Here is a 14,936-nt window from a genome sequence, read left to right as displayed (position 1 = left end):
ACTTTATCTTAGGATGGATTCACATGGAGGCAGACCATGAGGTAAGGATTTGTGTTACTATTAGTCTATTTAGGAGAAAGTAAGACAGAAAAAAATAAGGCAGGGAGGGGAAGTAAACCAGCAAGATGTAATTATGCATCACTACTGGCAACTAGGGCTCGATCTTGCTGGGAACTCTGGGTGATAGTACTGAATACACCTCAGAATTATCTTACCCGAGGTGAACGAAACCCAATTTATCTACCTATTCATCCTTGGTTAAAGGCTACCTCTCCTCAGAGGTGTTACTAAAACCTCCAGCATGGGTCAGTCAAGCTCTTGTGCCCCCAAAAAGCAACCCTTAGGCAGTGTGGCAGGTGCTTGCACAAAAAGGAGTCAGTAGGGATGGTGAGTGTAATTTGTTAAGTATTAATATAATTTAATTTGAAAGCCTCTAGATTTAACTGTTATTGAAACTATAAATGTACAATAGAAGTGCTGAAGAGATACAGGCAGAGCACCAACAGTATCTGGCAGGTCTGAATGTCATAGTTAGGTTACACTGAGCAGTCTGTAAAAGTGGAGTTGTTTGGGAATCTTTTAAGGGAAACGGCCAACAGAAGTTGAAGACACTGGCAGGGCAGATGGATGCTTATGAAAGAAATTCTAAGAGAAAAGCAGAGGTGTCAAGATATAGGATCCAGCACGTCAGAGCATGGCAAAACCTGAAAGCGAGCCAATCATACATATAAAAGAGAAAGCCAGGAAGTATTTGTTTATATGTGATCGTGAACCGTGGTATTGTGCCAGTACTATGTCTAAGCTGCAAAGTACCTTTATCAAATATTTTCTTCCAAAAAGGATTTTAAATCTTTCCCATGTAGACTAGTGGGCTGGTGGACTGGTAATAACCCAAAGGGGGGAAGATGGGTAGAACCAGAAAAGAAACGTTGAGTGAAGACACATGAATTTCAGGCAATGGTCTTTCCAGAGTGAAACACCTGCATTTTCAGTATCCTTGGGTGGATATGTGAGAAGTTTAAACCAATGAAATAGCATAGGTGAACCAGCGTAGGAAATACATTTTTTCCCCTGAAAAAACTATCTACAGATGAAAAAAGTCTTGTAATTTCTCCCATTCGTATGTTTTAGTATTTAATAATTTCCTTCTTATCAAAATAGCTTACTTATAGCAAGTCAAAGTATCTTGCTATTATTTCTATATATCCCTCATACTGACCAAGCAGTCCTCTGTTGGGCAAGAGAGCAATCTATTGGAATTATTTAACAGCCTTAGAGGGCTGTAATTTTTCCCTATAGTCATCTCTTTTTCAAAGTACATACTTCAATTTATTTTAATTTTTCCTCACAGGAATAATTCAGTATTTTGTGTTCTTTACTAGTCCTTATTTAACTTTTCAACAAACTTCTCAAATGAGACTATCAAAAAGCATACTCTAATTAGGGCCTGTCCAAAATCAAATGAAGTGGAAGACTTGTTTGTATGTTATTGCTAATAATACAGCCAACTGCTGTGAACTTACTTTTCTTCTCTTAAATATCATGATTATTGGATAGACAATAATTTCCTTTTATTTTTATTTTTTACCCTGTTATTGCCTACATATTCCTTCTCTGTTTTGATTTGATATGTTTTCTCAGGTCATAAATCTCATACCAGATTTAAACTTTATTACATTTCTAAATGATTTTTCATATAATTTATCAGTTTGCTTTTAAATTTGGTTGTGACTGTACCTAATTAGCCTCAGTTAGAAACATGAGATTGTAATCTAAATTCCTTCATCTAGATTACTAATAAAAATATTGGATTATATTGGACATTCATCTGACTGCAATCTCTAGTAGCTAGCTCCAGTTAAGGATCTTAGTGTTAAGAGACCTTAGAATCTGATGTTCCATCCAACTAAGAACATATTGGCAAGTGTGTGGTTTGTAAGGATGTTTTCTGAATTTTGAGGTAGATATATTCTTCCTTCAAACACACATTATGGACGAATAAAATAAAACAGATAAAAAACAGAGCTGCTGTTCTTGAAACCATGAAGGAGAGTCCAGAGGCTCAGCATCTCTGGGCTTGCGTGTCCAGTTTCTTAGGTAATTTCTAGGGAAACTTCTACAGAACTACAAGGATTCCTTGGAGGATGATCCATAAACCTCTGTACTTAACTGCTAATTGGATTATAGATTGAAAGTAGAAGTCTAACTCAGGTACAATTAATAAAATCTATAATATTTTTTTTTCCTTTGAAGACTATCCCTTTGTCATAGAAGATAATAAAATTGATCTGGTGTAATCTTCTCTTAATAAGGTCAAATTTAATGCTGACCAATATCCTGACCTTAGAACTACAAAGCATTTGATGCTTTCTTCAAAGTAACTAAAGAATGTCAACATTAAGGCAAGTTCAAGGAGGACTAGGCTACGGTCCTGTGAGTGTTACAGACTACTGTCCTATGTCAGAATTTCCAGAGTGCTTTCAGTGCCCTTCAAGCTGCTTATTAATAAAATACTAAAGACAAAACAAATAAAACAAAAAACAAAATGCTAAAAAATTTCAGTGCTTGAAATTTTATGTGGTTTTATAAAAATATGATTATATCTGTCTGTAACTTTTTGGGGGGTGAATAAATGTGTTAGCAAGTGTTCAGAATATTTTTAAATATTCTAAGAGAAAATGCTGTGACATTTAATATTGCTATCTCCACTGGATTCAGTTTGTGGACAAATAAATTTATGGAATCTCATTCTTAACAACCTCAGAGAATAGGGAATATTAAATATTTTTCTTTGAGGTTTAATATCTATGTATAAGTTTTATAGTTATTAAGAGTTCATATGATAAGATTAAAGCAAGTCACAAATCTCTCTAACCCTCAGTTTTCTTCCTTTGTAAAATAAACTGTATTAAATCTACTTCAAAATATTATTATGCTGACAAAATGAGCTAATAGAAATGAAGTACTCAGTAAACAGTAGTGTCTTATAAAAAAATAGTTCCTATTGCTATTACTATTGTGAATAATGCTAGTACTACTGAAGCTACTTATTACTTACTTTATTTTTTTAATTTTTTTACATTTTATTCATTTTTGAGACAGAGAGAGAGAGAGAGAGAGCACAAGTGGAGAAGAGGCAGAGAGAGAGAGGGAGACACAGAATCCAAAGCAGGCTCCAGGCTCTGAGCTGTCAGCACAGAGCCCGACGCAGGGCTTGAACTCACAAACTGTGAGATCATGACCTGAGCTGAAGTCAGATGCTTAACTGACTGAGCCTCCCAGGCGCCCCAATTATTTTTTTATATGTTGAAGAATGTTATCTATAGAAGTTATAGAAATGTGCCCATGGGCCAACTTGAAGCCAAAGCCCAAAAGTACCTTAAAAGATAAAGTTCTAAACAAATAATTATGTTTTTATTCAAGATACTGTTTTACATAAGAGACTTAATGTGTATGTGAATTATAGATTATTTAATGCAAATTGTGCTTTTGAGCCTATATGACTTTAAGCTGGCATTATAATTCTATATATTGTTTTTATTAACTTCTTGAAATGTGCAAGAAGGACTCTTGATGGTTCATCTTTTAGGGAAATGTGCTTAACCAGAAATAGGTAAAAATCTTAAAGGACAAGATAATTAAATTGTGAGAAACATGGGTGGCTAGTAGTGAAACACCATCAAAAAGAGGAAAAGATTCAGCAAAAATTCAGCCTTTGAACAGGTATGCAGAATGTGGGCTTCACATATTTTGTTTGTGAATTTTCGTATGTGACTTATCAAAAGCACGTAGGAAATACAGAGACGCTTTCCAAACCAAATGTGAAGATTTTCAGGACCATCACTAAGTTTAGATTTTCTGTGTTAGTTGTCCAACTTCATATTTCAGAGAATAAGAACAAATTTTGGAGATATCACTTGATTGAAGTTTATTTTTTGAAGAAACAAAGGAAAATAAAGCAAATCAAAAAACCATTTATGTGGCCCAGTTTACATGAACCATTTTTACATGAATAATTTACATGGCTTCTAAAATTGGAACACAGTTCAATATATAACTTCAGTTTATATAGCCAGAAAACCCCCTTTTTTTTCTGATTCTACTGTACCCTCAGGAATGGATAGATGGCTTTCATTGGAATTATATACAATTTTCTTAATTTAACTTACTTGCACTGTCATGATTTACTTGAATGTCTTCTATTGCTCTGCATAACTTCTTTGCATCTCACCTCAAAAAATTATTTTGCTTTATATGTCTTCTGGACCAAACTGTTGTTTGTTTCTCTGAAGTCTCACATTCAAACTTTGGGAGGAAAAGACTGATGGTGTCAGTTAGTCACTGACTGGTGGACAATGTTATCTGGTCCAACTAAAATTCTGTTGAATTAAGATCAGAAATGAAGAAATAGTGAAAGGAATATTCTGTAAAATCAAGACGTGTTCCAGTCTCAATTTTATGTGTTATCATTTAGTTTGTTATCTTACATGATAATAGTTTCTTTACTGTAGAGGGAAATGAAAGCATACTCTACAGTTTTTAGCCATCATTGCACTTAAAAATTAAGGGCAAAACATTATTCCTTACCATTGGGAACAAAGTGAGAATGTCCATGCTCCAGTGCAATGAGATGTTGTAGATGTTCTAGCCAGTACAGTAAATCAAGAAACAAAGTAAAAAAAGTGTACAGATTATAAGAAAAAATAAAACTGCCTGTATTTGCAAATTATATGATCAACCACATTAAAAATCCTAAAAAAAAAAAAAAATTAAAACAACAAAAAACTTCACTCTGGTAGTAACACTAAGGAAGGGGAGGAGGAAAGGATAAGGGCAAAATTAATTAATTAATAAATATACAGTAGAGAAATGCAATGAAACTCAATATGTATTTCTATTTTATCACAACAATTAGAAAATATATCTTTTAAAGGTACAATCTGGGGCTCCTGGGTGGCTCAGTCGGTTCACCCACCGACTTCGGCTCAGGTCATGATCTCACAGTTTGTGAGTTCGAGCCCCGCATCAGGCTCTGTGCTAACAGCTCAGAGCCTGGAGCCTGCTTCTGATTCTGTGTCTCCCTCTCTCTCTCTGCCCCTCCCCCAGTCATGTTCTGTATCTGTCTCAGAAATAAACAAACACTTATGGGGCGCCTGGGTGGAGCAGTCGGTTAAGCGTCCGACTTCAGCCAGGTCACGATCTCGCGGTCTGTGAGTTCGAGCCCCGCGTCAGGCTCTGGGCTGATGGCTCAGAGCCTGGAGCCTGTTTCTGATTCTGTGTCTCCCTCTCTCTCTGCCCCTCCCCCGTTCATGCTGTGTCTCTCTCTGTCCCAAAAATAAATAAACGTTGGAAAAAAAAAAATTAAAAAAAAAAAAATTAAATAAAGTAAATCTAGCACAGCGTCAAAAATAACAAAATAATTGATAAATTTAACAAACTTATACAAGGTTTACACTCTGAAAATTATGAGACATTATCAATAAAAATTAAGAAAACACATATTAGGAGAAAGTTAATCATATTCCTGGACTGGGAGACTCAATATTATTAAGGTGTACAATTATCTTGAAATTGATTTATAGATATAATGCTGTCCAAAACAAACTCCCAGTAGACTCTTTTATGAAAACTGATAATCCAAGGTGGTTACATGGGTACACTCATTTGTCAAAACTTATAAAACTGTACACTTAGAATTACAGGTAAATTACGTGGATAAAGTTGATTTTAAAAATTAATAATGTTTTACCTAGTAGTCGGCACGTTAACAATGAGGTAATTTTATTTAGATAAAGTCCTATCGAATGTATTAATTAGGATTAATTAAAAAGGCCTGCATGAACTACCGAAAATTGCTGATGTTTAGAATATTATAATAAAACAAATACCTTTCTACTTTATAACTGGCTACTTGCCAAATATTTCTTCTTAAAAAATATTTTAATATTTACTTGTTTTTGAGAGACAGAGAGAGAGAGTGCAAGCAGGGGAGGGGCAGAGAGAGCAGGAGGCACAGAATCCGAAGCAGGCTCCAGGCTCCGAGCTGTCAGCACCGACACCAGGCATGAACCCATGAACCGCGTGATCACCACCTGAGCCGAAGTCGGAGGCTCAACCAACTGAGCCAGCCAGATACCCCACCAAATATCTCTAATATATGGTCCTCTTTTGTTGATTTGTATTTCTCATGTTTATAAATTAGTATGTATTATTTTAGGTCAAGGATGGCAAACATAGGGCCATGGAGCTGCTTTTGGTTGACCATCTTATTTTGTATGACCTATGGGCTAAAAATGATTTTAGTATTTTTAAACAGTTGAAAAAATTTCAAAGAAGGATAATATTTTTTGACATCTGAAAGTTATATGAAATTCTAATTTTAGGAATAACACCAATAGATAGTTCTTTGCCCTATAATGGCAATTTTAGTAATGGCAACAGTAACCATAGCAGTAACAGTATGACTCACAAAGCCTAAAACAGTTACTGCCTGGCTCATTACAGAAAAAATTTTGCTGACCCTTGTCTTAGTCTGTTTTGGCTCATAACTAAAATTTTGACTGGGTTTTCCAAGGATCTAATTGCACCTTTATTAATTTTCCTTTGTAAATCTAATCATCCAAAATATTTGAATATTACAATGGTCCTTCCTTCAAGTTCATTGAGTCATGTGACCACCCAGTGCAACTTCTGCTATTCCATGCTATTCCCATTGTAGGGTCCCAGGAGCTTTTCTCCACCCTTTTGCACCCATGTGGTTTCCATTCTCCTAGGTGCTCTAATTTTTTTACCCTTTCTTTGGTAGGTCAAACTATCTGCCCTTCCTTCTTTGCACTTCCTTCCTGCTACTTTGCAGAGTGCTTTAGTTACTAGGATTCACTCTTCCCCAAAGGCTATAAAGAGGTTTCACATTCCTCTTGGTATTTTGCATATGTTCAGCAGGTATAATTAAATTTTAAGCTGCCCTTTGATTATCATACATTTTGAAATTCAACTTTTGAGGTTTACAGGATGTTGAAATTCATCATCTTCACTCAACCACTTTACTTTTTCTTTTCTTTATGTTATAGTAGTAACAATGTGTCTAACGATTATTAGATTACAAATGAGTTTGTAAAAGGTGTGTAAATGAAGTGAGCAACTTGAGGTCACACACGGACAGGGAAAGTAACAGATTGAAATCTTGGGGTCTTAGGGCACCTGGTTCAGAACATTTTCCTTTTTCTCAGGAGCAGGAAATAGTTAAGTGTTTTTATACAACAGGAGTCTTTCTACTTCACTGACTTCCCTTCGTCGATGGGCCAGTTAAAAACACATAAATCCCCCAAATTACTTTTTAGGCAGTTTGTTGAAGAATACCTACCCTATAATGCTCCTCTCTCCTGCTTCAGATTCAGATACATAGCCCTTCTGTCTGTTTCTTGTGTTCACCAGACATGCCTACACTTCTGGCATCTTTCCAATTACTGTCCTGTCTAACCATATGCTTTCTCCGAGAATTTGCACAGCAGACTTGTTCAGGTCTGATCCATCATTACTTTTATATCATCCTGCACAGATCTTATAAGGATCCATATACAGAGATAGCATCTCCCTCTTCAGCCACTCTGTCTTCTCACTCGAGTTTGGGTTTATGTAGTGTATCATGACAAAGAACAGATTATATATTTTTTATTTATCTATTTTCTGTCTCCCCATACAAGAATGTAGAGTTTATGAAAGGAGGGATTTTTTAGACATTTAGGATAAAATCAGATGTTAGGCTTTTTACAATTAAATAAAGTGATTGATTTAGTTGTCAAATTTGTCACTTGTTTGAAACGTAGTCACTGGACCTCAAGGAATTAATGGCAAGAAAAAAATTACTTTGTTATATTTTATATTACAGAAAGTGACAGACACTAAGAAGCTACCTTGATAAATACTTTCACAAAGAATTAAAATTCTCTCAATTTGGTTTAAGATAGTTTTGAAAGTGCCAACGATTTCTAATACATACTGTATTTTGTGGCCACCAATGTGATCACAAATGCATATACATGTCCGTATCAAGTAACAAACTTCTATAAAACTGAATATATAGTTGTTTTAAGAAGCTTTCATTTTACCTTGTGCAGATGACAAGATTCCTCTTTAAAGATGATAACAGTTACAGAATAGCCCTGATGAGACTTCTTGATTGCATGCATTAGTGGTTGGGTTGTGGAAGAAAAATCGTTGAGGCTGGAGTTTGTGGATCTTGCTGAAGTGTATTTTATGCAAATTCTCCTCCATTATCAGACCCTTGGTGTTATAGGTTCTGAAAAGTCACAAAATTCTCCACAAATTTAATAATTTAAAATATGTTTTATATTGTCTTATATTGCACTGTTTGGAAAAGAAATCAGAAACTTAATTAAAGTCATAAAATATAGAAAGATTCTATGACAAAAATTATTTCTAACCCTTAAAAATGGTTATAAAATATATTGTAATGAGTCCATAGTGGTCTGTTTACTAAAAAATGTATATGAAAATAAAACCAGGAATTTCTGCATATCTTCTATTATCACCAAAATTACTAGTGGCCTAGAAATAAATCTAGGCTACTTGTTTAACAAATTTTTTATCAACAATACATTTATACAAACTAATCTCTTCCAGTGGAGTTTGCTAACTTAACTCTGGGAAGACAACCCTATTTTAGACTGACTTCACACTTCTCCATCTCAAAGACATTCCCCTTCTTTGGAATATCTTTGTGACCCTGAGTAAGTCAGATAATTTCTCAACTTTTGATTTGCATTTGTAAAATAAGGAAAACAAACATACTGGCCTAGTTATATGGTTGATCTGAGTTTAAATGGGATAATACATGCACAACATTAAGTAAAGTTTTCCAGCGCACTATAAGTGCTCAATGAATTTGTCTTAGTATTACAGTGTAGTAATACAAATACAAAGAATTTGTTATGTGTATTAGTCAAAATAATGCATTCTAGCTGCTCTAACACAACCCCACAAATCCCGATTGCTTATTTCAGTGATAGTTTATTTGTCATTTATACATTGCTCTGTTGTTAGCCAGTTTTCCTGGATAAGTTTCTACCAAGTAATGACTTGGTGATTCAGGATCCTCCAATCTTTTGATACTGCTATCTTTATAATGTGGCCTCCACTGTCATTGGAGAAAGGGAAGAAACAGTGGATGATTGATTAGCGAACACCTAACCTTCCTTGACACACCCTTTGTTCCAGTTATTACTGCTATGCAACAGATGATCCAAAAGTTAGCCACTTAAAACAACAACCAATATATTATGTTCACAGATTCTATGCATCAAGAATTCAGAAAGGGCATAGGCTTGTTTACTCACATATCTGATGTCTGATTTCAGTACTGGAAGACTAAGGAAAATTACATTAACTTTCATGTGGCTTGGCTTTCTCATAGCATGACAACCTCCAGATAATTGGTTATTTTTGTATAGCATTTTAGGAATCAAGAATAAGTGTTGCAGCTAACAAAGCACAGACAATACTTTCTTTCCTAACTTACTCTCTGAAATTATACAGTGTTATTTCTGTCATAATTTATTACTTACAAACAAGTCAAAGACCTCCCTGATTCAAGAGGAGGAGAATGAACTTTACCTTTCTGTGTAAGAAGTATAAAGGTCAAGGGGCGCCTGGGTGGCGCAGTCGGTTAAGCGTCCGACTTCAGCCAGGTCACGATCTCGCGGTCGGTGAGTTCGAGCCCCGCGTCAGGCTCTGGGCTGATGGCTCAGAGCCTGGAGCCTGCTTGGGATTCTGTGTCTCCCTCTCTCTCTGCCCCTCCCCCGTTCATGCTCTGTCTCGCTCTGTGTCTCTCTGTCCCAAAAATAAATAAAAAACGTTGAAAAAAAAAGTTAAAAAAAAAAAAGAAGTATAAAGGTCAAAAGGAACAAATGGGATGGGATACAATATAAAGCCTATATTTGGAAAATGTAATGTGCTCTACTTATTATAATACTCTCATCATCATTACCACTAATAATTTTTTTACTGATTAACTTTGTTACCGTAAGTTACCTTGAAAAGCTTACTGCTTTTAAAGAGTAAAATAAACCAGTGGAAATATTTTTAAAACATTGCAGGTAATCATTTGCTTAAAACAAGTTTTTGGGAGTTCTGATTAGTAAAATATTCTAGTTAAAATTTTTATTACATTTTAATTTCTTCGGTAACTATACGCATTGCCTATTTAAGATGTTAAGCTATATACAATCTTTCTGATACAAACTTTCTGGTACACTCTAAAAATTTCCTTTGAGGGGCGCCTGGGTGGCTCACTGAGTTAGGCATCTGAGTTAGGCATCTCACCCAGTTAGGCACCTGACTTTGGCTCGGGTCATGTTCTCACGGTTGGTGGTTAGAGCCCCGCGTCAGGCTCTGTGCTGACAGCTCAGAGCCTGGAGCCTGCTTCCGATTCTGTGTCCCCCTCCCTGGCTCACGCTTTGTCTCATTCTCTCTCTCAAAAATAAATAAACATTAAAAAAAAATTAGAGATTTCCTTTGAAATAGTAATATCTAGGAAGTACAAAATAGAATACAACTTTTGAAAAGTGTATGTAGAATACAAAAGTGTCATGAACCCAGATGGCAAAGAATGAAGAAGGCATCATGTTAACAACTAATTTTCTATTTGTTGTACAGTCTCCTCAGTCAACCTCTTGAAAAAATATTTGAGTACTTTCTATCTTTCAAGAACTGTGTTTAAGAATACAAACATGAGTGAGATAGGATCCTTGTTCTTAATTAACTAGCTTTCTCATGGAATAAAGAGATATGTGAGCCAATGATGAGAATTTATAGTGGTAAGTGCTACAATGAAAACATAGAATCATCATTGCTAATTAAGAGATTTTAATTATGTCATGGAGAAAATTGTGCACAGATGTACTCATTTGGTGACTAGAGTTGGGTGATTAGAGTTGGGCTTTGTTGAATGGATAGGGGTTGTATAGTTGGAATTGTGGTTTAGGACATTTGCAAGGGAAAAGAAGTAAAGACATATTTAGAGAAGTGTAATTAGGCCAGAGTGCCTGGACTCCAGTGTATAGGTGGAAAAATAACTAGGCAAATAAAAAGAATCCAGATTTATAATATTTTTTATGCCATGTCAAAGATAAATAACCTTGACCAATGTCAAGAGGAGCACAGTTACTAGGCTTGGCACAGACTATTCAAGATTCATTCCATAGGGTTTGGGTGGGGGAGTATCTTCCCCCTCATGTGCCACAAACACCTCAACATATCCTAATATTCGAAAATTGAAGTGCTTTTAGCAGAAAAGAAAGTAGAAATTAGTGATAGGGTAGACAACAAACAATCCCTTACAATGTATTTATTATTAAAAGAAGGTAGGAATTTTAATCAAATGCTAATTTACTATTTATGCCTCACTAAATAAATTGATCAAGTGTAATTTTCAGGAATTGCTCTTCCTTAGGATATGAAACCTCTCCAAAAGGGACCTTGGAAGAGTGATAAAGGTAATAACAATAATGATGATGGTGATGATGATGATAATAATAATAATAATTATTATTATATATATATAATAAATATATATAATAATATATAATTATAATAATTATTATTATTATTATTATTACTATAGAAAATAAGTGAGGCTTGTGTCTGGAACCAGCTAGCATTTTTGTATTTGAAATGAGCTAAAGCCAAGCATATGCCAACAGTATTTCTAACTGCCTACTCTCTTTTAGGAGATTTAGGAAATCAGACTGACAGTCAGGGATGCTCACCACTAGAGCAGCCAAGGTGAAGGGATTGAAGTGCTGTCTTGCCAGCTTCAGGGACTCGTTGAGTCTGTTCCAGAATATAACATGCCACTGATTACAGAGGATTTTGGTGTTAAATTGACAGAAGAAATTGCTAATCAAAATGCAAGTGGGAGATGTAAATGCAAAAAGATATGAACTCACCAATTAATGCACAGAGAATCATTTTCTCCTTTAGATGCCTTGTTTTGTTATTAAATCTGAAGCTTTACACGTTAGCTTCAAAAGAACTACATCAATCAGAGAAGGTTGAAAGACAGTGTGTTATGCTGTGATGAGCACTAGATTAGAAATCGAAAGACCTTGATCTTGGTCTCTGCTACATTATATTGTAAGTAGCTCTGGAGTCCTGATTTCCTACCTTGAACGCACTTACACAGTGTCCTAAAGCATAATGGGGATAATCACATTTTTCTTGCTTATAATTGCATATTTTAGGGGGTTCTTCCTTCCTTCTTTCCTTCTCTATCTCTCTATCTCTGCCTTTTCTCTCATTCTTTAAACTATTCATTGAATTATTTTGATTCATTTATTTTGATAACTTTTTATTGAATACCTACTATGTACCAATAAATTTGTCAGACATTTAGGCATATGGAGCTAGATAAGATAGGCAAAATCTCTATTCTCTTGGAGTTTATATTCTAGTGGAGAGAGACAGAAAGTAAACAATTATAGAAAATATAAACAGGGAAGTAATGATGAATTATATGATGGAATTAAGCAGTATGAAGTGATAAAGAGAATATTGGCATAAGAGAAAACAACATGTTAAATACAGTAGTCAGGGAAAACCTCTCTGAGGACATCAAATTTGACTTAGGTAATAAGAATCAAGATGAGTCAACAATTTTAAGATGGAAGAATGTTGCAGGCAGGGTAGAGTAAATGCAAAGAAAACAAGATTAGCAAAACGCTGGTTGTACCTGAAGACCTGGAATGAGGCACTGTGTCTAAAGCTTAGTAAAGGGAGGAAGGATAGTAATATAATTTGATTTTAGAGAGCTAGACAGAGTATAGATTATTTTGGCCTCTTCAGATACATTAAATAATTTGGATTTTATTCCAAAGCATCGGGAACTATTAAATTAAATCTAACACATGAGTGGCATGATCCCATTTGTATATTAAGAAGTTCTCTCTTGCTTTTGTTGATGATTTGCTTTCCAAAAGATCTCTAAAAAATATGTTTATCAAGCAAACTAAGTTTATTAGACTTAGTGCTGTAAAAGAGAAACCACCTTGACAGGGTCTTATAAGCATCTCAAATGGGGAGATTGAGTAGGTCTCTTTATATCATTTTAAGGCCTGTGCTGAATGTTGTGGGGTTTTTGTTTGTTTGTTTGTTTGTTTGTTTGTTTGGTAGAGACAGTGCAAGTGCAGTAGGGGCAGAGAGAGAGGGAGTGAGAGAGAATCACAAGCAGACTCCATGCTGTCAGCGCAGAACCCAGTGCAGGGTTCAAACTCACAGTACTGTGAGATTATGACCTGAGCCAAAATCAAGAGTTGGATGCTCAACCGACTGAACCACCTGGGGATCCTGCTGAATGATTTTAAAGTGCATCTTCAGGAGGGAAAACTGGTTGGGATTTGGTGACATAGATTTGGATGAGAGAACACAGTGAATTGATCTTGAAATGAATCTAGATGAACTTGTTAGTCTTGATAATTTATCAGTTTAGCTGCATCAGTTTTCTCTTCCAGGAGCAGGTATTTCCTAGAGAAAGCAGCTAAGATATTTTTGCTTGATCTTAGTATTATGAACACAAGAATAGGAAAGTCTCTCCAGTCCCATTAGTATTTAATAAAAGAGCTGGAAATTTTGTTGTTTACAGTTCTCACTAGTCCATGGGAAATATGTTGTTGGGGGTGGGTTGGCAAGAGTTGAAGCGAGAATATCAGATAGGAGACTGTGGTTGTTTTCTAAGGTAATAGATGATGTGGATGTAGATTAGGTCTACACTGTTCAGTGCAATAGTTACATGTGGATATTTGAGCACTTGAAATTAGGCTAGTATGAACTGAGATGTGCTATGTAAGTGTAAAAACCATAGCAGGTGTTGAAAACTCCACACACAAAAGAAGAATATAGAATATCTCATCTATTTTTAATATTTATAATATTTAATATTTAATGGAGAATTTGTTAATAATATAATTTAACCAAATATATTCAAAATATTATTCGCTTAACATGTGTTAAGTATTATTTATTTTATTAACGTGACTGCTAGCAAACTTAAAATTACAAATGATGCTTGCATTACATTTGTATTGAACAGTGCTGGACTAGACAGTTGGTAGAAGAGGTGATCAGATTTGAAATTTATTTGAGAGATAAAATGTGCAGACTTTCCTGGGAATAAATGTGAAATTGAAGAAAACCGGGGAAACAAATTTGCCTCTTAGGTATCTTGCTTTGGGCCATTGTATGGATGTAAGTGTCGCTTTTTAAAATTATTTATTTATCTAATTATTTTTGAGAGAGAGAGAGAAAGAGAGAATGAATGGGGGAGGGGCAGAGAGAGAGGGAGACAGAAAATCCCAAGCAGGCTATGTTCTATCAGTGCAGACCCCAGTGTGGGGATTGAACTCATAAATGGTGAAATCATTACCTGAGCCAAAACAAAGGGTTGGGGGCTCAGTGTGCCACCCAGGAGCCCCTGGATGTAAGTGTGATTTAATGAGCTAGTGGAGACTTGGAGAAACCAGTTTGGGGTAGGAGTTTAATTCCATTTTAGTGGGCACATTAGATATGAAATTTGCTTATTTTATAGATACATGGGTCATTGGATATATGATTTTGGAACTTAGAACATAAATTTGGCCTATTATAGAAATTTGATTTCCCTTAACGTAGAATGTACTCACCTTTTCAGAGGGTATATTAGAAAAGAAAAAAAAAATGATATAGGAACAAACATTTAAAATTCATGCTGAGGAGGAGTCGACAGCAAAGGAGACTGACAAACAGTAACAGGAAAGATGAGAAGAATCAAGACAGTGTTGAGTCAGAAGCCAAGGCAAGAGTTTTCAACTTTGTGGACTGTTACATAGAGAGCTGATAAGGTAAGAAGATATGTTCATTGTATTTGGGGACATAGATGATCAAAT

At 35.3% G+C, this 14,936-nt stretch overlaps 1 protein-coding gene across 1 annotated transcript in view; it reads left to right on the top strand.

Annotated features, from left to right (window-relative positions):
• Window positions 1-14,936, top strand: part of CTNNA3 (catenin alpha 3) — a 1,798,979-nt gene that overhangs the window by 1,461,809 nt on the left and 322,234 nt on the right. The window lies entirely within an intron of this gene.

This window comes from Prionailurus viverrinus, chromosome D2 (assembly GCF_022837055.1).
Source record: "Prionailurus viverrinus isolate Anna chromosome D2, UM_Priviv_1.0, whole genome shotgun sequence".
Lineage (NCBI taxonomy): Eukaryota > Metazoa > Chordata > Mammalia > Carnivora > Felidae > Prionailurus > Prionailurus viverrinus.
This window is presented reverse-complemented; position numbering and strand designations above follow the sequence as displayed.